General features: G+C 37.2%; 1 pseudogene across 1 annotated transcript; it reads left to right on the forward strand.

The window, feature by feature from the left end:
• Nucleotides 1-1,065: 1,065 nt before the first annotated feature.
• Nucleotides 1,066-11,423, forward strand: LOC144373747 (protein lin-7 homolog C-like; annotated as a pseudogene). Its single transcript, XR_013433308.1, has 5 exons — nt 1,066-1,102; nt 4,208-4,326; nt 4,427-4,498; nt 6,574-6,783; nt 7,510-11,423. The product of XR_013433308.1 is annotated as a protein lin-7 homolog C-like (transcript).
• Nucleotides 11,424-23,430: the final 12,007 nt, after the last annotated feature.

Consider the following 23,430-nt stretch of genomic DNA (forward strand, 5'->3'; position numbering starts at 1 on the left):
CCTACAAGAACACAGAGAAAGATATGGCAACTAGGATAAACATGGTTTTGAATATACCATCTTGACTGGAGTCATGGTTAGCCCTAGGGATAATTAGAAATGAGGGTAGCTGTATGAGTTAGGGTCAGAGTACATAAGACTTGAGAAATAGGGAATAGAGAAACCAAAGTTTCTGGTGGTGACATTAAATGGATTAGAACAAAGTGTTGAAGTTGAATGGCAAGAGCAGGTCAGAAGCAACCAGATTATTAAAACGACATGGTTATGAAGTTTTTAAAACTTAAATGTGAAAGAATCTAACAACATCAACACAAACTAAGGGCTTGGATAGGTCAGTAGAATCCAAATATGGGTCAAAAAAGCAATTTTTCTTGGCTCATGAAAATTTCAAAAGTTGCCCTAAATAGTATTATTACATGATATTTCTTTTATATTTACATAAGATTCTGAATCAGTTTCTTAAGACTATTACTGTACAGTACAGTAAAGCCTTTCTTCCTCCCTTACCCAGTTATGGCCCATTTTCTTTGTACTTGCAGATATGAGTAAGATTCAAGCTTCGGCTTTTTAAAATTAAAGTAAGGCTGCCAGAAACAAGAATTCATAATGTCATGTACACACTTAACTGTCACCTAATCTTGGCATTCAGGAATATTAAAAACCTTTGACATAGGAACTCTTGTCTCACAGATGGAGAAACTGAGGCCAAAAGGGGGTAAGTGAGCAGTCCTCAATCCTGGAAGTAGAATCCAGGGAATGTGACTCATCTACAAACGGCTCCAAGCGGTGGGAAAGGCGCGAAGCCAGGGCAGGGAGCAGGAGGCAGGGGAAAAGTTCTTTTCAATCTGGGAGGCCTGGGGAATCTGAGATTCTGGCGACCGCAAGAACGACAGTCTCAACCCACACTACGAAACGGTACCCCGTAAAGTACTTTGCGGAGTGAGCATTTGTCTTTCCTGATCTCGCGATACCGGTCAACCCTCGCCCTTCTGGCTCTCGCTAGGCTCCGCCTACCGCAGCTTCTCTTTCGTCATTTCCTGTCGTTCTATATTGCTAAGGGAGAAGATGGCGGCGCTGGGAGAACCTGTACACCTGTAGAGAGGTGAGTGCGGCCGATGTCCCCACCGAGGTGGGTGGAAGGGATGAGGAAGTGCGGTGTCACTGGAGAGAAGGAGAGGTTGCCCAGGCTCAGACTCTGAACCTGCCTGCTCCTTGCAGTGGCGGCCGCTGACGTCGCTGTCATTCACACGGTGGAAGGCGCTTAAGAATTTTTGACTCTTCGCTAGACCCCTGTGTGTTCACACACACTGTCCCGGGGCGTAGCACAGTTAATTACAATCTGCTCACGTTTGCCGACATACGCCGCACACCCACCCTCTGGGTGGGCACAGCAGATGCTGCGTTTAGAGATCTGTAAACCAGAACAACACATGTCACCCTGTTTGGATCGTCTACACTGTTGTACATACACTTGCACAAACCTAGAAGTCTTGCCTTCACCCACATATCACACAATATCCAGACACACGGCACTTTTCCACAAGAACTCGCCCTCCCTTCTTGGTTACTTTTACCACAGCCTCCCTTGCATTCGTAATTTGGTATTTCCTAGCGTTGGTACCCCTCTCAGGCACAAGGATGATTTTCAAAACAAACCTACTGATTTGATCTTGGAAAGCTTGTTATGTAACTTATGTGAAGTAGTGGTAGATTGTGAAACACTTGGCAGGTGCGATCATATATATATGATTTTTACACACCCTACAATTGCAAACTGTGATTAGTTGATTGCTTCTTGAAGGAAACTGTTAACAAAGATAAAACCTAGTTTGCTGTGTAGTTACAGACCAGAGAGTCAAAATACAGATATTAAGATTTTGAACGCTCCATTGTCTTCCCCAAATCCTTTATTTCAGACAATTCAAACACGCTTTTGACACACAAGCATTTAAAAGTTTTCTTTTTCTTTCTTTCTTTTTTTTTCTTCTTTTGTTCTGTTTTGTTACCATTCTGGGGATTGAACCCAGAGATACTTTACCACTGAGCTATATATCCAGCCCTCCTTATTTTTTATTGAGATAAGGTCTCAGCTCAGGCTGACCTTGAAATTGAGATCCTCCTGCCTCAGCCTCCCAAGTAGTCAGGACTACAGGTGTGTATAACTTGCCTGACTTAAAAATTATCATTCAAGAAGTACCACAAAAAATTTAGCACTGTTGGTAAACAGCATAAAATGTAGATTAAAGTTATTTTGCACATATTATCATTTGAAACTACAGTCTCAATATTCTTCTTTAAGAAGAAGATACATTTTTAGAATTGTATTTAGAAAAGCCTCTTTCCTTATCCCTTCCCACAAACAAATGTGCACATATGATTGTTAGTTATGGCATTCCTCATTTGGAAGTCTTTTTTTTATAAATAAGATTGTTTCTCTACAGCCCATCAGTCCATTTATTGAAGCATAATTTTATAACAGAAGAGTAGCTTCTCTAAGTAGACTTTCTAAGATAGGCTTAAGACAAAGGTGACATCTTCTTCCTGAGCACAATGGCAATGTGCTTTGCAGAAAGGAATAGATCTGTTGCTGCTAACAGAAGTAGGTGTTTTTCTTTTAAAGGTAGTTAGTTGTAGAATTCTAACATGTGGCAGTCTTGTATTTTTAAATGCAGTACAAAATGTGGAACTTCATCCCCTAGCATTTAGTTTTGGTAGTTGTCTTTGCTTTTTGTTTTTGAATTTTTTTTTTAAATTCTTCAGTAGACTCTTCAGCACCTTGGTAGGGATGAATTATAAGTGCTTCTATTCAGCAGCATAGGAAAGTTAAATTATCTCAGAACTCTGTTAACAAATAACTCCCAGTAATACTATAGTACAATATCAGTGCATGTAATCAAGATCCTGAGTGCCAGTTGGGCACAGTAGTGTATGTCTGTAATCTCAGCTACTGCAGAGACTGAGGCAGGAGGATCCTAAGTCCAAAGCCAGCTTTGGAAACTTAGTGAGACCCTTTCTCAAAATACAACAAAAAGGGTTGGGGATGTAGTTTATTGGTGGAGTGCTTGCCTCAAATGTTTAAGGCTATGTGTTCAATCCCTGGTAATAGCAGTGGGAGGCCGGGGGGGGGGGCATAGTGCCTTCTAAATCATCAAAACTTAATTCACAAAGGTATGAAAACAGGTAAGAAAAAATCAAACTGATATTGTCATTAATTGTTGAACATGACTTTGAATCTTGTAGAATTTCTTAATAAAACACATCCCCACACTTCTCAATGACAATTGACTAACTAACATGCTTAATGTATTTGTATAAATGTATGCAACCCCTTAATATTTTTTAAGACTGATGCCAGTGTAACATTATATTTATGTTTGCTAAGCCTCTTTAAAAATATTATTTGGTTTGGTCATCAAATGCCTTTTATGAAGCAGGTGTATTATTTGCATTTTACAGTGAAAGGCACTGAGAAACAAGGAGTTTAAGTAATTTGTTCAAGGTCTCACAACTAGTATGAAGAACAGAATTACATAGCTGGTTTTTATGTTTTATTTTTAAAACTACGTATTTGATTGAAATTGTCTGAATTAAAACATTGTGTTAACAATCCTAACTTGAAAACAAATCAGTTAATTTTATTCAGTTTATTTTTAATTTAAATGTGTCCTAGCCACTAACTGGATCTGTTATTAAATAGTTCATATCTGTGCATATATCATGTTTATCTTTAGGAAATGACCAGTGATTTCACTAGCACATGGTCTGCTATTCAGTGCTTTGGTTACTAATATGATAATTAAGTAAATTTTTATTGCTTAAATACTTCCCAATATTACTACTGGCTTTTTTGAAGCAGTGCAGTTAACATATCTGTCACATCTGAGCCCCAGTCCTTTCCTGTGACATTTAGTAGTTTATATTCAGTTTGTCTGTCTCTCAATTATTTTTTAAACTATGCTTCTGTAACATGTGAAATTTTAAAATCTGTGAAATTCAATGTGCTCAGATTTTACATTCCTGTTCTCAATGTGTACATGAATGATCTCCTCTTTCTCATACAAAAACACAGATGCTTTGTTTTACCCCCTCTATTTTCTACATACTGTTAGTCCTTTGGGGAATTAATCCTAATTCTTACAGTGTTACATAGGTATTTCAAGAATCCTTAGAGAAAGTTATCTATTAGTATGTGTTTGTTTAACTCTAGATATTTGTAGAGCAATTGAAATGTTGGAAAAACTACAAAGGAGTGGACAGGTACCACCACAGAAACTTCAGGATTTACAAAGAGTCCTTCAAAGTGAGTTCTGCAATGCTGTAAGAGAGGTGAGTAAATATGATTAAAAGTTAATACATTTAACTTCACAGAGAAATCAAACATGATATATTCCAAGATTTAAAATATAACAACTTTTATGTTTTGCAGGTATATGAACATGTCTATGAAACTGTAGATATCAGTAGCAATCCTGAAGTGAGAGCTAATGCAACTGCAAAGGTAAATTTGTTTATTTGCCAAAAGTGAGAATTCTTCATAAATTAGAGGTTGAAAATATACAATTATTAGATTTATAGTAAGCTTATTTTGTAAGCTAACATAATATCATTCAAATTATACCAAGCTTCCCAAGTACTAAGAAGTAGAACATTTTTATTACTGTATGTAGTTTAGATAAGGCATTGAAAATGCTCTCACATACATTAATTATATACATATGAAATACATAATTGTGTTATATACAACATATTTACATGTAAAATAGCATCAATTTTATAATTGAGGATGAATTTCTCATTGATGAGAAAGTATCAAGATTAGATTATTTGTCTCAAACCACCGCACAAAGAGTAAATGGTAGAATAGGGTTATTTGATTTGTCCTTTACCCTAGCTCTGCAAATATGGTATAATGTCAGTAGTAGGCTACCTCTTCAGGGCTGAAGATGGAGTTTGTGTGCTTTTCCATACCAGATTTTCCCTCATAATACATTATTTCTTTGTGTATTACTTGGGAAGATATGTTAATTCAAGTAGTATATGACATACTAGACTTTTAATCATTGCAGATTATTTTGATTGAGTTCCTGGTTTCCAAAAGGAGAGACTGGATTCTCTATTGAATACAAATACTTAAACTTGTGGATATGGTTTATCAGAGTAGAAAATAGAAATCTATTTTTTATACCTGAGTTGTATAACCTTCACAGCTTATTTAGTTTTTGAGCCTTAGTTCTGTTAGGTAGGATATGAGTGCTTTTTTGGGTCTTCAAATAAGTCTTGATTTTCTTCTTACCCCTTGCACCTTTGTTCATGTACCCTGACCCAGCATGAAAAAATGGTACCAGATTCCTTGATTAACTTTAAAAACATAATGAAACAGGAAAATCTTAATTTTGTGTTATAATTTAAAGAGGATATGGCTTTATTATATCTTCTGTGGGTTTTTTTTAATTGTAATTATATAGTTTGCTAGAGCAACAAAAAATATTCATGTTGGCTATACATGTGCCTGCTTTTCTTAATATAGAGACAATTCTTGATGTATTATTTATTTTGTGTATGGTACAAAGAGTATACAAAGAATATAGCAGCCAAAATGACTATATATAAGGACAACTCTGTGTGGGTTGTTATAGGTATGGTGTATTTTACACAAATGCCAGGCTATCTGGCCTTGAAGCTCCGGACTATTAGTGCATTAGGGTAGAATATTCCTGTTTAAATGTTATGTGCCCAGCAAGCCTGCTTGTGAAGCTCTGCACATGGAACTACACAAAAGTTCTAGACAGTGGATGAGAGTGTGCTAAAAAATTCTTTTTTATACATAGTCCTGGAATATGTATTCTTTTCAGTTATTATTTCTTTTTGGGGGGTTTGGGGTACCAGAGATTGAACTCAGGGGCATTCAACCACTGAGCCACATCCCCAGCCCTTTTTTGTATTTTATTTAGAGCCTTGCTGTTGCTGAGGCTGGCTTTGAACTCGAAACCCTCGTGTCTTAGCCTCCACTTACATTTATTAAAAACCTCTGCTTAGCCTCTCAGAATGACCAGTGAATTTATGAATACCCACACATCAAAAATGTGCCTCACAATGCAGAATGCATTCTTTAAAAATCATGTTACATGCATTCATAAATATACCACAGGGAATTTTATCTTTATATATAAATAAAAAGAATCAGTCAAATATAAATGAATGGATTAGCCAAAGAGAGTCAAGGAGATTGAGGAAAAGAGGGGAAAGGGGGGATTATGAAGTGAAATTGAATTTCATGCAGCATGAGTTTGTCAAGATGAATCCAGCTACTATTTATAACTGTACAGCTCTGATTGTGTGTGTGTGTGTGTGTGTGTGTGTGTGTGTGTGTGTGTGTGTGTGTTTAAACATGCCTCAAAAGTAGTGAGATAGGTCAGGTATATACGTCAGTGTTAGAGTACATGTTTATTAACATGTATGAGTCCCTGGGTTTAATTCCCAGCACTGCCAAAAAATAAAACAAAAAAGGTATTTTTTTAAGGAGATGAAGTAAACAAAGGTCACATATTTTAAATATGTAAAATTTTCTTTCAGGCTACTGTTACTGCATTTGCTACCAGTGAAGGACATTCTCATCCTCGAGTTGTTGAGCTACCCAAAAGAGAAGAGAGTCTTGGGTTCAATATTATGGGAAGCAAAAAACAAAACTCTCCAATCTATATATCTAGAATAATTACAGGTGGAATAGCTGATAGGCATGGGGGCCTTAAATGAGGCAATCAACTTCTTTCTGTTAATGGAGTGGTGAGGATGAATTTTATTTATATTTGCAGTAATGTTCTGTGACCACTTGGGGGTGCCTGTGGATTGTAGAAACAGAAGATGCCATGCAAGGGATTAATTAATAAACTTTGTAGTTTAGGAATGCTTTCAGTGAATGCTAGGCAGTACTGTTTAGGACAGTGGTTGTTTTTTGTTTATTTCTTTTTTTTAAATGCAGCTCTGGGGATTGAATCGGGAGCTTTGCTCATACTGGTCAAGTGCTTTATCACTGAGCTCTGTCCCCAGCCCAGTGATCTTTTTAAGGCACTCTAAATGTGGTTTGCATCCCTTCAATGTAAATTACCAGTGCTTAGTGGGATTTTTATTACATAATTAAACTCTTCAGTAGTTAAAACAGTATACTAAATTAGAAATGTACCATCATATTTACTTTTATAGAATGGCAGTTGCTTGATTAAATTCTGACATAGTGCAGTAATAAGACATGTATATTGAAATGCTAATTACTTGGAACTTAAAAAATGATTTCGAGACTGTAAGCAGAATTGATGTATCACTGGATTTCACACTGATAAAACAAGATTTAGTATTGAAAGGATTCAGTATCTCTATAGCTATACTGCCCTGAATGTGCCAAATCTTGTGTGAATTGATGCAATGAAGACCCTCTTTACTTAATTTTAAATATTTGTAGTTGTTGTTACTCTCAAAACCTAAGTATCAATTGTGTGTGTGCACTTTTTCCAGAACATTGAAGGAGAACATCACAAAAAAGCTGTAGAACTGCTGAAAGCAGCCCAAGGAAAGGTTAAATTCGTAGTACGGTATAAACCCAAAGTCTTAGAAGAAATGGAGTCACGCTTTGAAAAAATGAGATCTGCAAAACACAGGCAACAGACCTAATACATTTAAAACTTTATATTTAATTTTGCTTTTTAGCTAGAGAAGTTTTACTTATGACCTACAATGGCCAAAATGCCAATAATTGTAAAAAACAAAAAAATACAAACTTCCCTTGAAATCCTCCTTGCCATTTTATAAATGCCTATTTTAACATCATTTATGGTTCTAGAGATGCATACACTTTTTTTCTGACAAGAAAAAGTAAAAGGTGTTGAGGGCAATTCTGTCCTGCTGTTTTTACAGACCTTTTTCAAATGCAGATTTTTGTCATAAAGTTGTTATAGATATTTAAAAATGCTTTTTAAATATTAAAATGTACTTTTACATTCTTAATCTTTTTTAAAAAGAATGTTTTCTTCATCTGGCTACTTATTTAAAATTTAACAGTTCTCCAACTTTTTTTTTGCTTACTATATATTTTTTTTAACCTCTGAAATTCTTTACAGATTTCCAAGAAATTAAATATGGCAGTCTCACCTATAGCACTCCATTACCCTGTTGTTGTTAACATCATTGCTGCATTTTGTACTTTGAACATACACATTATATATATATATATATATATATATATATATATATAGATAGATAGATAGATAGATAGATAGATAGATAGAGAGAGAGAGAGAGAGATAGAGAGAGAGAGAGAGAGAGTCAATTGTAAGATAATGACACAGCATATTGGAAGTTTTTTAATTTCATTTGAACATGTATAATGGGTATTCATTTATACTGATTTATAAAACTGAGTTTTAAACACTGAAACAATCATCGCCTAAAATATGTATTTCATAATATGTAAGCAGTGAGGAAAGAGGATGTAATTTGACTATTAGCATTAATGATTATATCCCTTTCTAATTGTAGTCAACAATATATCAAAAAGTATAAATGAAAAACAGGTTCAGATCTCATCTTGCAAAATTTTTTAAGACTTTTGATTTTTATTTAAGTACATTTCTCATGGTTTGGTCTTTCCATGCCTAGAGATGAGCCAGTTAGTTTGTGGTGGGAAATAGCAGAAAGAAAGGAGAAAAATATAACCTCACTAGTCTTGAGTTACACATCTTACTAGGTCATTTTAAAGAATCAATGTTAAATAGGAAAAAGAGGATATGTTTTAAGATCTGTAAAAATTATGAGGTGATTTGATAAGAATCTGTAGATTGTCACATTGAGTAGGAACTCATTTATATTAAAATGGTTGGATTTAGGGATGCAATCTTTGTTTACGATTCAAATGCAAGGGGAATTTTGAAAGTTACTTTGTCATTTGTCCACTGGATGTCACTCTTTTACTAAATGGCATCTATCAGTATATGACTGTGACTGAGTTCTTCATAAAAGCTGAAATTAAAGAGTTAATTTTCAGTCACAATTCACAGGAACGTTTGTACTTTTTTAAAAAATTGTGAAAGGCATGCTAAAAGAAGATGGATTTAAAAAAAATAAGAGTTTGGCATAATTATCAATCCTGTATTTTAAAAAGTGGGCATTGTAATATTCCTTCAGGAAGAATAGAAATTTCTATACATTTTTCTGCATGTTTGTGAGCACTGTGAGTCTTAAAAGATTATTCCAGTTTTTAGTGATTTCTCAGAATATAAGTCAAACAGCATTGTTTTTTATCATTTAGGTATTTAACACTGGATTGCATGGTTGAATGTGTCTGTAGTCCACTAAAAAACATGTTTGTTATTGATAGGATCATGTTGTTAAATTGTATATTTTCAAAATTAATTGGTGTGTTTTTAAAATGTTGGGACCAAAGTAGTATAGAAGAATTATAGACTTAATTTAATTGTAAAATTATTAGAGATATTTGTTGTAGAGCTTAATATATTAAAGTATTGGTGTATATAAAAATGTTATTGTTATTGTTATGCTTGTATTCTTGCATTACAGGGTAAATAAACCCTGAAGAAATCCTATTTTAATAGTAGCTTTTAGGATATATCAACATTTCCTTATAAATTATAGCTTCCTGGTTCAATGTCTCAGCTGTATCCGAACTTTCAGCCAAGTTAAATCTTTTTTTTGGTGTTGAATCTCAGTAAATTAAGTAAGCTGAGTTTTTTTTTTCTTTCGAAGTAATTCACAATCTGTTCTTTGTGTGGGTTGGCACCTATTCATAATTCTTAAAATAAAGATAGCATAATGAGCCAAATACAGTAGTTTTGCTTGGTACTGTTGGTGCTGTTGAGCATGAGTAGCAGTAGTTTGTTTTCATTAATGCAATTTTTATAGTATATCTCAGAATTTTAAATCTTATCATAGAACGGTTCAGTCAATAGCAAAGATACACAAAAGTGGTCTAGTATGATGAGGAAATGAAGGAATTTTCATCTTGTAAATAGATGGTTTGTGAATAAAGCTAAGCATAAAGTAAGTATGTAATTGGTGCTTGATTTGTAAATTACAAATGTTAACACATTTTTTTAAATTTTCTTATTACTTCAAAATGAGTTGACTCAGTGTTTCTGAATCTTAGTTGCATATTAGAAAGCCCTGCTGAGCTCAAAAATTATTAAAACTTGGGTCCCCTCCCATACAACTAATTCAGGGTCACTTCTTTATTTTTTTAAAAAAAAAACATACTAGATGGTTCTAAGGGACATCCAGGGATGAGAACTGCTAATTCTATTTGCAAGTATCAGAATAGAATACTTCAATTCGTAGCTACATGTTGATTGATTATATTATTTATTTAGGCATAAAACATACTTGGCATTTCTTATTTGGAAAGTAATAATAGTCTACCTTTTCTCTTTTATTAAAAAACTAGTAGTTTAAATATAAACTTTTAATGTTTAATCTTTCTGCCCCTTTTGCTTTAAAACTTACAAAGATAGTGTTTATTCTTTGAAAAAGCAGCTTAAAATTACAGATGAGAAATGTTGTAATTCATGATTACATACTATCTTAATATGGTCACTCTATCTTTTACTGTAATGATAGATTATAGTGTCCTAGTTCTTTAAAAGTTTGATGATTCAGATATGTAGGGAGTTATTTTGTTTTGTTGTCATTTTCCTCCTCTTCTAAATTTTTAGTTTATGTTTTATTTTTTTCATGTCAAGTATTTAAATAGTTTGGCTCAAATACTTTGTTTACAATTAAAATGGATGTTATAGCATGTAGTAGAAGAAATAGCATGGCTTATCTGGAAAGAATGCAGCATGACTTGGTATAGACTTAAAAGAATACATGTTTTGAATATTTTATAATGTGGAATGATCATTGAAATATTAAGGACTCTAGTAATTGTATTTCCTGAATAAATGTATGTTTATGAATTTTTTTAACTTACAGTTTGTTGTTTCCTCTGCCAGCAGTCTGGTTTTACAGTTTTTATTGTCCAAAATTCATTACTGTTGTTTCTTTAAAGGTTATTATAGTAATAGTTAAATAATAGAGAAAAACAAGTCACTTGCTTTCTCATTGCTTTACAAGAACTTTAGAACTAATTTGTATCTGGACATGGTTTTTAAAATACTGGCAAATGATATGTTTCTACTTTTTTAGTTCAAGATAATATTTCTCCAAGATGGATGTAAAATAATAATTTTTCAACAGATGACTTCATTTATGAATTTAATTCTGATTCTAAAGCTTATATAAAATAAATTTGTATGTGTTATGACCTTGTTCTTTGGAATTGAAAAAATGATACAATTAGAAATAGTTGTGTTTCTGAACTCTGTTATCAAATAATTTTGCATAAGGTAAAAATACAGTTCATGGAGATTGCCTAAATGAAACTTCAAGTTTCTATATTTTGCTTTGTCTTTCATAAAATGTAACTAAAGGAAAATTTCTGCTTTTTCAAGAGAGGCAGTGTGGTGTGTGATTGACAGCACACATTGTGGGCACCAGCTTTGATGATTTTAATCCCCGTTCTGACAGTACTGTGAATGTTAGATAAGTTCTAAGTTCTTCATTCCTTAGTTCCCTCATCTGTCATCTATAATAAGTGTGCCTATAAGTGTTATGCCATTATTGCCATTATCTGTAAAGCCCTTAGAAAGATGCATGTGTTTGCTTTTATCTTCTCCCCCATGTAAAATAGCTTTTGGACCTTATCAGCAAAAAGGAAATAATCATAGTCCAGTAATTAAAATTAGCAAGTTCGTATTTTGAAGTCCAGAAAATGGGATCTTTAAGCTATGCTTAAAATTTTTAGGAAGAATACCATAAAGAATTTATACATTTCTGTCCAAAGAAGCTCATGGAATTCTAACGTTAGTGCAGTTTTTGGGAAGTGGAAGATTTGGACCACACTCAGACTGAAAATCATTGGAAGATAGGTGCAGGTAAGGGATTTGTTAAATAGAAAAGCAGTTTGTAAGAAGATGATCTAGATGGAAATAGTTAACTGCTGGCATCATGTATTATAAGGCTTAACTCATCAACATGATATATATATATATATATATATATATATATATATATATATATATATATATTTGGCAGTGGGTGGGATTGGATTTAGGGCCTCATGTATGCTAAGCAGGTGCCCTACCACTGAGCTACACCCCCAGCCCCCTGAACTTCTAAAAAGCATGGATGAACAGGGGTGATGCCAGAGGTGTAGTTCAGTGGCATATTATTTGCCTAGCATTGCATAAGGCTAGCTGTATGTTTCATCCCCAGCACTGCAAAAAACAAAAGACACAAAAATACATGATAATGTACCAGGCAACCACGGTTTAATAAAAGAAAAAAAAAAAAAACATTTGTTAGGCCTTACTTTCTTCAAAATTTCAGTAAACCAGACAATTTCCAAATCTTTAAATTATTTTGTCATGTTCAGTATTGTTGATTGCTGTGATTTTAATATAATGAAGTGACCCAAGTTTTTATACATTTATTTCTTCAGTGGCAAATAATCTTCACTTGATGAAATTCTTAAGCTTTATATACAAAGCAAGAGGTAAAACTCATACAGATCCAATTTGTCAGTTTTCTTCCTTGGATTTTTACATTTTAAGAAAGGGACAAACCTAGAGTAATGGTATATGCCTCTAGTCCCAGCTACTTGGAGGCTGAGGCAGAAGGATTGCTTGATCCCAGTTTTGAGACTCTCCTGAACAACGTAGCAGGATACATGCATCTCAATAAACAAATAAGAACAATAAAAAACAGCTGTGCCACATCAGTAACAAAGTATGTGTAAGACCTAATTTTTATCCAGTACAGAAGTGTATTTTGGACACCCATTAAGGAAGATATTGGCCTTCAAAAATTTTTGTAAGGGAAGGAAGTAGAAAATTTTGAATTGAATTTGTTACAGTCTCTAAAGCTGTTCTAACCAATTAGATTTTTAAAAAATGGCATTGGAAGCACATAAGTTCTAAATATGTGTTAGGGTTTTTTTGTTTGTTTTGTTTTAAGTAATTCATCAGAGGGAAAAAAATTGTATACCCAAGTGAAAATTTTTATTTTTTTAAATTCATTTGTAGTTGTACATGATGAGTGTATTTTGACATAAAACATCTGTAACTTACAATTCTTGTGGTTGTACATTATGTGAAGTTACACTGGTCATGTATTCATATATGAATATAGGAAAGTTTCATCTGATTCATTATCCTGCCTTTCCCATCCTTACCCCACTTCCCTTCCCTTCATTCCCCTTTATATAATTCAAAGAACTTCTGTTCTCTCCCCCCCATTGTGTGTTATCATGTGCATATCAAAACATTCTGCCTTAGATTTTTGAGGACTGGCTTATTTCACTTAGCATGATAGTCTCCATTTCTAGTCACTTACTGACAGATGCCATAATTTCATTATTCTTAATTGCTGAGTAATATTCAATTGTGTAAACACACCACATTTTCTTTATTCATTCATCTATTTCTGGTATCTCTTCTTTGACAGTCTTGAGCCCTGAATTTAGATGCTACCTAACCTGTTACTGTTTTCAGGTGTTAAAAATGAACGGTCTCCAAAGCATAAAAAGAGAGATTGGAATCCTAATCCCCAGTACCTCATATTATGACCTTATTGGGGGATAGGGTATTTCAAAGGTAATCAAGTTAAAATGAGTTCATTAAAGTAATTCTTTATGGCTGAGTAGTACTCCATTATGTTAGTACTCCATGGTGTACATATATCACATCCATTCATCTGTTGAAAGGCACCTAGATTGGTTCCATAGCTTAGCTATTTTGAATTGAGTTGCTATAAAAATTGATGTGATTGTCAGTGTGGTATGCCGATTTTAAATCCTTTGTATATATACTAAGGAATGGGATGACTGGGTCAAATGGTGGTTCTTTTCCTAGGTTTTTTTGGTTTTTGTTTTTTGATGAGTCTTCATACTGCTTTTTCAAAGCAGTTGCAGCAATTTGCAGTCCCACCAGCAATATATTAATGTATCTCTTTCCTGACATTCTTGCCAAGATTCATTGTTACTTGAATCATTTGACAGTAAATGGACAGATCTGGAGATTATCATGCTAAGTTAAATAAGCCAGTTTCCAAAAGGCAAATGTTTTCTCTGATATGTAGAAGCTAAACTACAATAAGGGGGAAAAGGGGATAGATATATATGAAAATACCAGTGAATCCCACCATCATGTACCTTCGCAAGAATGGGGTCCTAACTAGAATGAGTTATACTCCATGCTTCTATAATTATATCAAAATATATTCTATTGTCATGTATAACTAAAAAGAGCCAATAATTTTTTAAAAAATCAAGAGCAAAAGGAAAGATTGCTACATTTGTTTTAGGTGGGGAGGAGAATTTCTTAGAGCGGACCCTAATCCAACATGGCTGGTGTCCTTACTAAATAAAGAGAATTTGGACACAGAGATAACATAGAGAGACCATGAAGAATCCTTAGAGATGCTTCTTTACATGTCAAGGGATGCTAAAGCTTGCCAACAAATCACCAGGAAAAAGGGGAGTGATGTGGAGCAGATGCCCCTCACATCTCTCAGAACCATTGCTGATTTCTAGATCTTGGAATTATAGCCTCTGGAACTGTGAGACGATAGCTTTCTTTTAGATACCTAATTTGTAGTACTTTGTTAATACATCTCTAAAAAATGAATATGTGATAATCCACCTTTTGGTGGCACCACTATCAAAAATGTGTACTGGAATAAAATGTGGTTCCTTCCATGTTCAATAAAAAGGTTCCCATGGAATTAGTCTTGACTAAGGAAGCATGAGATTCCTGATCTTTGAAAGTAAGGAGGATGCTACACACCTGTGTAGCTGTTATCTTGTTCCTCCTGGGACTGGTCTGGGACTCCTGAGCTTGTCCCACCTAGGCTCAGCCTCACACAATGTAGCTTTTTCCTCACTTTATGTCAGCTATTAATAGCTCTCATCTCAACTCTAGGCTCTGGCAATGTCTTCTTAAACACTGAAGAGAGGAATTTCTGCAGCATCTGTGGCCCCAGTTGGACTGTGATGAGACTGTTTTTGGACAGAAGTATTAAACCCAGTAAAGTTTTGTGCAGGCTTCTTATGATCCATATACTTTGTGCAAAGCATTAATTCAACCAGAACTGATTACATTGCTCGCTCCTTAAAACTTCTTTGTACATAGGATAAAATCAAAATACCTTGCCACGACTTAAAGGTTCTGTGTAATCCATTTCCTACTTCCTCTAGGTTCTCATTTTATTGCTCCATTTGTTATCCTCCACACCATTTCCCCTTACTGGAAAACTTTCCCTCTGGTTCTTCAACTCTCACTGCTCACTCGGTTTTCAGCAGAATTCACCACTTCCATTAAACCTTCTGTTCACTTCCTCTAAATTTGGGTTCCTCATCATTTTGTTAATATGGTTAAGATATTTTTTAACATTTTTAATTTCACTTTCTCCATTAGAATTTAAGTTCTGCAACAGCAAGAAAGATCATAGCTATATGTCCATCACTTGGATATATAGTGCCTGAAACATAGTATGAAGATTCATTATAGCTTGTTGAATTGGCCTACTTTCTAAAAGTGTATGGATATATCAAGATGTTACATTGGAAACAAAAACATTCATGCATAAGATATAGATTTGTCAACTGATTCTGATATTAAAATAAATGTCTTAGCAAGAACCTAAATACAAAAGATAAAAACTTTGTCAATCTTATCACCTCATTCCATTAAAATGTCATGTACAATTTATGGAGGACAACAATGAAGGTTATTTTAGTCTTTAATAATAAAAAAACTCCAAATCATATATATATATATATATATATATATATATATACACACACACACACACACACACACACACACACACACACACACATACACAATTTTGTGGTGCTGGGAGTCAAACTCACAGCCTCACATATGCTAGGCAAGTGCTGTACCCCAAATGTACACCCCCAGCCCAATAGCTGAAATTTATGCACTCACTAATATCTGGTTTTAAAAAACGTTTAATAATTATTTAAGGATGTCAGAAGGAACTAACTGAAGAGACAACAAAAAAGAAAGTTGGAAGAAGAAATTTACCAGCAATGGTTTCATTCACATTAGCTTTTCATTGCTGTAACAAAATACCTGAGAAAAAGGATGAAAGATTTATTTGGCTCATGATAGAGGTATAATTAATTCAATGTATTTCAGCAAGTATATTCTATAAAAAGGAGTTAAAATAAGTGAACATATGCCTGCTTCTATACCCACCATGATAAGCTAATGAAAAAAAATGTTCAGGCCTGTAACTTAAGCTTAAAAGTAACCCCTCAGGGACACAAATGAAACTCAAATTTTGTTAAAGTGGTACCATAATGTGTAGTCTTAAAGACCTTTCAGGGGACTATGTCACTGATAAGAAAATTATTAATATATTCTATACAGTAGCAGAGTTTTTTATAAACCTGCTTCAGTGTTTTAGAAAGATGACGTAGGAATACCTAGGTAAAGGCAGTAGCTGTCATGATAAAAATCATTCAAACCTTAATGACAAATTTCTAATGACCTTCTATTATTTGCAGGTACTGCCCTTAGGCTTTGGGGGTCTAACAGTAAAAACACTATCCCACCCCACAGCTCTCAGAATCTGCAATGGGCTGGAGTGGAGGGAGGTGAGGGGAATTACAAATGCATAATGAAGTCACTCACTGTAAATTCTTGAGAGGGAAATCTAGGAAGGAGATTGAGAGATGGAGGTGCAGATGGTGCTGGGTGCCACTTTAGAGAGGAGGATAAGAAAGACCTCCATGGGAAAGTGACCTGTTGGAACAACCTGAGCTCTGCAAGGCAGGGAGGACCTCTGGCTTCGCACAGGGATGAACGGAAAGCAAGACACTCAGAAATCTCTCCAGGGAGGCTGACCCCTGGGCCTCCAGCTTATTTACTGGGCGACCTGGCTGTCACAGGCACCTGAGGCCACTGATGACTGGCCTTGCTCAGCAATTCCTGAATCAGGACATAACTTCCACCACATCCATGTCCAGACTCCTGCATGCCTCACCCTGCTTAGGAACTGAAGGTCTGATCCAAAGCCCACCCCCTCAATCCCTTGTCATGAGCAGAAACGAGGAGATACCTTCAGTTCCAGAGGGGGCTGGCCTTTACCCAGGATCCCATCCAAGAGAGCCCTCTATTCCCACCCAGGCAGGGAGAGTCACACAGGTTTAGTTGAACTCCACTTCAGAGGAAGGAAGAAGAAACAAATAATAGTTTAACAGAAAGTTGGGGGGTTGGAGGGAAAAGAACACTGGAAAATTTTATGAATTTGAATGAAACAAAAATAATAATAAAACTGGTAAAAATCAACAGCAGAAACAGAGTCTTCTTCATATACTTTTACTCAAAACAAAATGGCAGTGGATCATGGTTACATCAGTCACCATGTGGTAGAAAAATATAAGAGCTATCAAACTATTGGGTGGTCTCTCTCAGATGAAAGTCGTCAGATCCATCTGACTTTGATCTCTCATTCACAGAAATAGCCTGGAGAAAATTCTCCACCCAATAAAAATAATAAATCTCAGAAGCCACACACTGTAGGCCAGAGAGCACCTCTGGTGAGAAATCATCCTTGCCAATGCCCTCAAAAACGTTAACCACTTCAGTGCTGGAAACACCCCCAGGAAAACCCAAAGGCATCAGATCTCAGCAACAGATCTCAAGGCTGGGTGGGCTACAGGAAGGAAGAAGGAGAGAGAAAATCTATAGAATTCTCTATAACAGAAAGATGTTATTGCCAGGAATCCTTCAGGGAAACTGTTAGGTACAACCAAGAACGTAAAATCCAGAAATTAAATTTTAACTGTGTCTTCTGGTCTAAAGGCCAAACTAAAAGAGCATGAATAACAGGTTTACAGTAATACACAAGCCTGACTTACAGGTATCAATTCTCTTATTATTGGTAAATTCATGAACAAATACATTGTAGGCGACTTTGTCCACATAAAAGATGACTGACACATGCAAAGCTAGAATGTGTGGGGGGGAGATAATTCTAGAGCAAAAACAAATACCCTTTCCCTCTTCCAAGCCTCTGTGGAGGTAAATATGTGGTGGCAGCATCCTGTTCTAGAAGGAGCACAGAGCAGCACATGGGGCTGGGAACCTGAGTTGACTCTTGGTTTCATAGTTTAGTGACCACGACTTCACTAGCACCCAAATTCTCCTTGTGAGAACCTCAGTTTTCACCTGCAAGGCAGAGTAGTGACCAGGGATGCTATGGTTTAAATACGCCCCCCTAAACGTGCACACTGGGAATTTAATTTGCAGGGCTGGGGTGTTAAGAGGTGGCACCTGTAAGAGTGAAAAGGCTAAGAAGGCTCTGCCCTCGTGGATAATTAATGACACTCTTGCAGCAGTTAGTTTGTTAGGAAGGCACCTCAGCCCTCTCTGGCTTTTTCTCATGCTCTCTTCTGCCACGTGATGCCTTTGTCACGTAGTGATACAGCACAATGGCCCTCGTGAGCCATGGCCCATCAATACAGGACTTCCCAGCTTCCAGAACTGCAAGCTGAATATACTTCTATGTTTATAAATTACAGTCTGTGCTCTTCTGTTACAGTAGGCAAAATGGCCTAAGACAGTGTTTAACTCACTACCAAGGTCGAGTTAAACAATGATTGGATATCTGGCATGTGACCCTCACTATTAAAGCTTTTATTACTGACAACTACTCCAGAATCATCTGTTGACATGTTGGTAAACATGGACTCCTTAATCGATGGCTTGCTGCATTGGCTTAGCTGGTCACTGAGGCAGCAACAGGGTTTTCTGAACAAAGCACTACAGGCGGAGTGGCTCTGAGGACACAAATTCCTGGTTGGAAGCTAAAGGCTTGCCTGCCTCCGCTGGGGCAGCAAGCCGCTTTCTAGGAGATGCACCCCCTGGCCATCCCGTGCCTATCTCCAAATTTCCCCTTTTGGAATAACAATAGTCATGCTAGTTTAGAACTTCCCCAACTGACCTCACCTTTACTTGATGACAAACCCTAGCTTCAAATAAGATCCAGCTCTGAGGTATTTGGGGTCAGAACTTCAAAAGACAAATAGTGAGAATGATTTACCCATAACACCAGGCTCCTTCACCAGAGGCCAGGAACCAGAGCACATGAGGGTCAGACGTGATGCCTACCTTGTAAGTCCAGAACTCCCAACTTGTACTCATCTGGCCCAAGCTACAAGTCCAAACAACTGCTTCTGTAGCGTGAAACGATTTTCTCCATACGTAACCCTGCTTCCTTCCCATAGGACTCCACATTAGATTCAAGTTTCAAATCAACAATAACTGATTTTCCAATATAAACATGTCCCCGAAACTCTGTTCTGGCTAACACTGGCATACCACCCACAAGGGGAATGCATGGTCCCACTGAGATCTACCTCAAGGACACACAGCAGTACCCAAATCCTCCTCCACCACCACTATCCCATAGGAATTACCTGACATACTTGCTACATTCAAATCTCCAAGGTCCACACCAGACCCAGATTTGCACACTGCAGAGGTCAGCTCTGGACAGCTTTATGTGTCACCAGGAGCCCAGGTAATTCTTACCAGGGACAGCTGGGAAACACGGGATCAGCAAGGACAAGGAATGGCTGAAGAGTGGTTAGAACAAGATGTGCCAGGAGGAGTGACCTGGTGGAAACCAAAGGGAGAAATGGACGGCGAGGACAGCAACTGCCTCCCTGACGTGCAGCACTGGAACCCACAGGAAACGTGGACGGCACACACAGTCTGCTCCAGAAGGCTTCTGTCCCCTGAGTTCATGCCACTAGGGGAAACAGGCAGCACCCAGAACACTGAAGCAAGCCCCACCCACCCCCCTTAGGGAGGCAGGGGGGGTGGTGGGAACCTGCTGCCTGGGCCCTGGCACTGCATGTCTGCCACCAGAGACCCGCCCAGCAGGGTGTCAGGGTGTCACCAGGGTCTCAGGACTCTCAGCACCACTGGCACAGGGAAACAACCTCTCTCTACAGGTGAAGACTGCCAGGGCAGAATGCTGGCTCACTGTGGGTGGTCTCTGTGGCTCCAAGTATTGAAATGTGTGTCCAACCCTATCAGCAAGCCAAGCCAGACAAGTGCCATGTTAAAAAAAGCTGTGCCCTAAACTGACTTCAACCAAAGCACCTACAGCGTTAAATAAAATTCATCGACAGCATAGTCAGTAATAATAGACAATACTAGAGGCTTTTTAAAGCAGTGTCACTGGTTTAAAAAGCTAAACCACAGTGAATAAGTAGGCTTGTGGATTAATTCTAGATGATGCTGAATTGAGATATGTTCTTTGGACAGCCTGAGCCATTTTTGATCACTTTACCAACTCTAATTACCTAATCCCATTTTTCTCTTGCACTGGATGTCTAGAAAGATCTCTGAGCTCTGTGTAAGCTGAACACTGTCCTACAGAGGCTTAAATTCAACAGGAACACTTTTTATGTCTCACTTTATACACACAAATCACACACATCGACGTATTACAGCTTATTTTAGTTTAGCATTTTAATTGACACTGTGCATCTTTATTTTATATAGTCTGCTTACTAGGAAAGGATGAAACAACCATAAATAAGAGCCAACAGAAAGTGAGAGGACTCATCAGAACACACCAGGTCAGCGCTCACTTGGATGTACTGGAGCAGGACACCCGAGGATAACAGGAAGAACAGCACTCTTCAGGAATGAAGTGGGACCAGTATTCCACCAGAAGTATACATGGTTCTCTCAGAAAGAACAGCCAAGAATCAATTATTTAAATTTTTACAAAAACATTAACACAATTGCTTTGAGATAGACTACAATAAAATGAGAAAACAGACTGTAGGGAGTCTACTCATTAGAGGATTGTTACTTGGGATAAAAATGCTTATTATAGGAGCCAATTTCTTGTCAAGTGGAGGAAACAATTTTCCCTACAGACATGGCAACATCTGAAGATCATATTCTGCTTCATACTGTGTAAATATGTTATTTCTTTTAGTCTTCATAAAGAATTGAAGGATGAGAAAAATTAGTATTTATGTGAAGTGATAGAGCCACTATTAAAATCTAGATCATGTGATATCCAGGCCAATTTGCTTCCATTTGACTACAAACAAGATTCGGAAAGGAATTGTTTGTAACTGTTCAATTAAATTTGTATTGAGGTGCTGGGGCTCAGCGGTAGCTCATTTGCCTTGCAAGATTGAGGTACTGGGTTTGATTCTCAGTACCACATGTAAATAAATAAAATAAAGGTCTATCAACAGCTAAATTTTTTTCTTTAAATTTGTATTGAACAATTCCAATCCATCTTTTTTAACTCTTTTTTTAAGTTATAGATGAATAGAATACCTTTATTTTATTTATTCATTTTTTATGTGGTGCTGAGGATCAAACTCAGTGCTTCACAGGTGCTAGGCAAGCACTCTACAACTGAGCCCCAATCCCAGTCCCCCCATCCATCTTAAACAACACTTTTATAAATCAACACTAAATATTTTCAAGTAAATCCACTTAAGCTCATCCAAATGTGATAAATAATACACTATTCAATTCTTATTAAGTTGATTTTGTATTTTTAAGATTTCACTTTTTGCCTTTTAGTGAAAATTACACTGGCCTTTTACCTCCCTTTAACAATTCTAGTATTAGTAGGAAAAACTCATCAACTTTCAGGAGCCCCATTACAGATTTGGGGTGGGGGTTGCTGGGGCTCAAAGCAGGGCTTCACATGTGCTAGCCAAGTGCCATGCCACTGAGCTGCAGGCAGATGCCACATTTTGTTGGGAGCCAGCGACCGCACCCTGAATATGGCGCTGGTCTCTGCTTCCATTTCGTTAAGCGGTTAGAGTTGTTAGAAGTAAATAACTCCTTGTAAGGCTGTTGGGCTGGGCTCTGGCCTGCTTCTGCTGCGCTGTACCTATTAGACTTTTCCACGTGGTGCTAGTTCATTGGCGGGGCTGGGTATTTAAGCTAGGGCAGACGGACCCTCACTCTCTTGTTCCTGTTTTCTCATCAGGATTCAAAGGTCCTGAGTAAACTGATGAAAGAAGAATCCTATATCGTGTTTCCCTTGCTGGCGAGGTGTCCGTGACAACATTTCTCAGATCCCACCTGTGGTGCTGGGCCTGCTTCAAATGGCTCAGCTGGATTCCAGAAGGCCTTCCCTCCACAGTGTAAGGAGCAACCTGCAGGAGGCTGGGAAGCAGAAGCCAGGCAGCAGCCAAGGCCCTCTGAATGAATTGTCATGGTTAGAGGAGGTAACAGCAGTGCTGAGATGCTAAGGGACCCAGCTTCCCCTCCTCTGCCCCAGCTGACCATCATCAGCCTGAAGCCCAGCACCCACACTGGGCAGCAAACACACACACACACACACACACACACATACATACACACACACACATGGAAGCTGCTGCTAGGCAGAGGCGCAGCTCCCCGCCCACCCAACTGGGGGCTGACCCTGCCTAGGTGCCGACTCTCCACCTGAGCCTGGACCTCCCCCTGCTCTCCTTTGCTGAGGAAAGTCCACTCCCATGACACACCATCTCGCATCTCACAGTGGTTCCGCCTCCCTGCACTGACCCGGATGACACACGCCATCTAGACCACAGTGGGCAAGCAGAACCCAGTGCTGGTGGGGGATTGTTTGACTACTACTTCCTCTTCTTTTTGGGGAGTCGGGAGGTAGTAGGGATTGGACCCAGGGTGCTTTACACTGAGCCCCATCCCTAGACCTTTTTATTTTTTATTCTGAGTCAGAATTCATTTTTTCTTCCGTTTTGTTTTTGGTTTTTGGTTTTGGGAGCATGTTGCTGTGCTGACTGGTTCCTGGACATATATACGAACACAAGCTTGTTTCTTTTTTTCTCATTTCAGTGTTTTTTATGGTAGTTGCTTTTCCTTGCCTTGTCCTTGAAGGTTGGGGTTTTTGATTAGTACACTTTGTTTTGTTTTGTATTGTTTTTCACTTGTTTCTCTTTCTCCCTCCTTTTGTGAACAGCCAAATTCTGTTGTTCGTTCTGTCACACCCCCTTTACTTTGTTAATTCTATTTGTTATCCTCCTTCCTTGTAACCATCACATGCTGCATCTCTTCCACATTCTCTATTCACTTTTTGAAATGGTGAAGTTTTTTACCCATCATTTTATTTTCTCACAATTAACTATATTCTTACCATATATTAGCACTAGTTGGTTTTTATAACTGCTTCCCCCACCACAGTGATGACTTTGCAATTACTACTGCTGTGGATTCCAAAGTTGACACCTATTTGCTTTAATGTCAGAAATAGTGTATGGTAACTTGTTTGTTTCTGTTGGCAATTGCTGACCGACCTTAC

This window comes from Ictidomys tridecemlineatus, unplaced genomic scaffold (genome assembly GCF_052094955.1).
Source record: "Ictidomys tridecemlineatus isolate mIctTri1 unplaced genomic scaffold, mIctTri1.hap1 Scaffold_48, whole genome shotgun sequence".
Lineage (NCBI taxonomy): Eukaryota > Metazoa > Chordata > Mammalia > Rodentia > Sciuridae > Ictidomys > Ictidomys tridecemlineatus.